Source organism: Patagioenas fasciata, chromosome 18, assembly GCF_037038585.1.
Source record: "Patagioenas fasciata isolate bPatFas1 chromosome 18, bPatFas1.hap1, whole genome shotgun sequence".
In the NCBI taxonomy this organism is placed as follows: domain Eukaryota; kingdom Metazoa; phylum Chordata; class Aves; order Columbiformes; family Columbidae; genus Patagioenas; species Patagioenas fasciata.
Window position 1 is genome coordinate 5,779,686 of NC_092537.1, and position 3,614 is coordinate 5,783,299.

The following is a 3,614-nucleotide window of genomic DNA, read 5'->3' on the forward strand; positions in this document are numbered from 1 at the left end:
CTGCAGCTTGGTAAAGAAGAAATATACTATTGAGCGTTTTAAATCACTAAGACAGTTGCCTATTAGCTTTGTTAGGTTGGCTTTTTAAAGGGCTATATTGTGTTTTGTATTTACAGCTGCTTGCTGTTAGCATTATTCTGTGTGTACTTTTTTGGGCCAAAGCCATGCCTACTTCTGTAATAAATTCCCTGTTTGAAGTTGATGGGAAGAGAGGCCTGAGGCTCATGCAGCAGAACAGGCTCAGACATTGCAATAAGAATGGCAATCAACATAGCCATGAAAGGGATTTTAAATCAGCAGTCACAGTGGTGGGTTGTATGTTTGGTTGTGGTTTTGTTTTGTGTGTGTTGTTGGTGTTGGTTTTTTTTCCTGCCCTGAAAACATTTCAAGTGTTTCCTCTGTCTTCTGCCAGTACTGCTGTTTAGATGCAGTTAAAGACTACCTATTTTTGCAGCTTGTCCGTCTAAAATGCTAAACTCTGTCAGAGCTCATTGCTTTACCATAAGGACTTATGTTTGCCATAGCAATTAGAGTTCTCTTGAGGATCCTTAAAGCTTTTTTCAAGTAGGAAACCTGGCTCAAATTATTTGACATTAGCTCAGAAACTGTACCTGCTTTTCTACGTTAGCTTAGGTATCTTCTCTCATTGTCCATCATGCAATCCAGTTTTCTGCAAGGATAAGCTGAGCACAGATTCCTGAATTTCATGTGCATTGTACTCGCCAGAGCCAGCAGTGTACAGCTGTGCACCAGTTTGAGAAACGCAAGTACGCTTTGAAGTATTATTTCATGTCAAGGGTAGAGCTTTTGTCTGAAGCTAAATAAGATACAAAACTCCACTGAAACACAATCACATTAAATTTCCATAGTGGGTAACTTTGGAGAAGAGCCGGTTTGCTACCAAGATGTTACCCTGCAGAAGAGACGGTCCCCAGCAGCGGATCGACCTCCCTTGTGTCCCATGGTCTGGACCAAACTCTTGCCATGTGGTTTTTATTTGTACACAGAGTGAAGCTGAGGAAAAATGGGGCTCTTTGCAGAACACATTACCCTTCCATGTGTGAAACTGATCCCCAGAAGACTGCAAAATTGAGCTTTTCAACTAATTTGCTGAAATCTGGCAACTGGCGATATTGCCTGTGCCTGCCTCTTCTCTCCTGGGCTTGCGATGGCTTCATTGGTGAAAAAGCTTCACCTTCAGCAGCTGCAGGAGTGATTTCTGATTTTTTCCAAAATAATCTTTCTCAGAATGTGTGTAGCAAACATAGTATCCCTTAAGCCATAAGTGTTAAAAGTCCAAAAGAGAAAGCTATTGTATTAGCTTCCAGTGCTTGGACTCCTTCCCTGACTGTCCAGGAGGGATGCATAATCACTTGGCTATGAATAGCGAAGCTCATGTTCTAAAGGTATGGAACCTGTTCAGAAGGTGATACACCAGCTTTGCTGGGGGACAAATGCAAACCAGGGATGGGTTAAGCTGTGTTGGCAACCTGTTCACAGCTGGAAAAACTTGCTTGTTGGCAGAACTGCAGCCCTTCACCATGGGAATACTGTCGATGTGCATCAGCTGCCATCTTGCTCACTATTGTTTTTTTTCCCTACATGCATGATGTTTGGACGCTTAAAGTTAAGGAAGAGTTTGTTGTATTGCCTGACACATGTTTCTTTCTCAGCATGATGTGATGGGGGGGCGGGAAAGGCAGGGATGTTTTACTGTCTCAAACTATAGCCAGAACTTGAGTTCGGAGGAGAGTTTTCTAATTGTTTTCAATTCATGCAAAAATCCGAATGTCTTATACTTTAAGATAAAAGTTTGTGGGCTGATTGGATGGTGTTTTTGTTCTCAGAGTAAAATCTTTTCCAGTGGACTCAGCAATCCAAACTGAGTTGATGCTTCAGGCTGCATCGTCCCTGGGATGTCGACATGCGTAGGCATGGCTGGGAAGTGAGCTGTTGTGATTGCGGCGTATTTATGACTCCTTCCAGTAAAGACTGGGTTCAGTTTGAGAAGCCCAGTCTCCTTGGGTGTTATCTAGCATATAGTAAATGGAGATGATGTGATTACCTTTGTCTTGAATGCTAGATACACAAAACTGTCAAACTTGCCCAGTGACCATGAATGGAAGTAAATGAGCATTGAAGTTTTTTTTTCATTTAGACTTTACTATGATATTTTAAATTCAGAGTCTTCCTGTTGGTTTCTCAGAGGAAAATCTAACTCTTCTATATAATATCTCAATAACTGTGACTGAAAGCTTAATATTAGTTAATCACCCCTTCTTCCTCCTCAGTTATGCTGTGATAATGAAACTGAGTGCTCTACATTATTGTAGCAATGTTAAATAACACATGTGGAGTGTAGGTGATGCTTTAGAGATTAGTGGCATAACATGTACAGAAAGATATGGGAAAGGAACGAAAGGTCATACTTAATACAATGAACGGAATTTGTTTACAGGGAATGCAGCCTCCAGTGCAGCTCTCACGAAATGTGAAAAATTGGGAAGTTTCAGCAGATTCTGTTTTAAAATCTCAGTAATGTTATTTGACAATTACCTTGTTGTAGGCAATTTAGTTCTGGTCACCCCTGCTACACTGGTGCCTGTCCAACCCTTTTCTATTACACGTGTGTAACAGTCAGGGTTACACATCTTCATAATATTTCTTCCTGTCACCAATGACCTTATTTCAAGCAGTGCTTGATTTAGGATTTGAACCTTTTGCAGTAATTCCTTCTAGTAGCAGCATATACCACAATTCAAACAAAATTAATATCACTTTAGCCTAGAGTAATAAAATAAATCTGTGTGGTTTTTTCCTGTCTAAGGAACCAGCCTTGTTGTAATGGTTTTTATGTTATTTCTTTTTTCCCCCTCCCTTTTAACAAACGTGGTTAAATTGGATCATGCCAAGGCTGAAGAATGTTCTTAGATAGCTTTGCCTATTCCTGTACTACCTGAAAGAATCATCTCAGTGGTATTAAAAGGATTATTGTTTTATTTAAAGGGTCATGGTTGAAGCAGCAAATCTCAGTCTCCAACAGCAATACATCAACTGTGAAACTGATGGACTCTGCTAGTGAAAAGGATTTTAAATGACAACCAGCGATGATGAATATTATGTGGGATCTGGTGGGATCCCCACTGCAGTAAAATGGAAATTGATGCTTCTGCTTAAAAGCAATAAATTTTAATGCTGCATCTTTTCTTGGTTTGGATTTTTTATAACAAGTTGTCTGTATTTCAAAATTATAGTTGAAATAATAAAGACTAAACAACTGAAGTGATCAAAGTTCTAATTAAGACATCAGTGTCAGCAGATCAGAGATTTCATCTCACAGAAGCGCTGGGCTGGGCAGACCCAAACTCTGATTTATAATTTATTTTATTCATTTTATTTTCTGTGACCTTGAACAGGTAATTTAAACTAGTGGTGCATTGCCTGGACTTCTCCAGGATAGGGGTAACACTTTCTTTTCTTGAAGAAATGAGTGTTAGGTTGCATCTGTCAGTACCCAGGAAACACTATTGCTATTTTTACACCGGTAGCAGGTAGCCGGCTCAGGACTTGGAGCAATAACTCAACTTCAATAAAAGGCAGCAGGCAGTGACAGA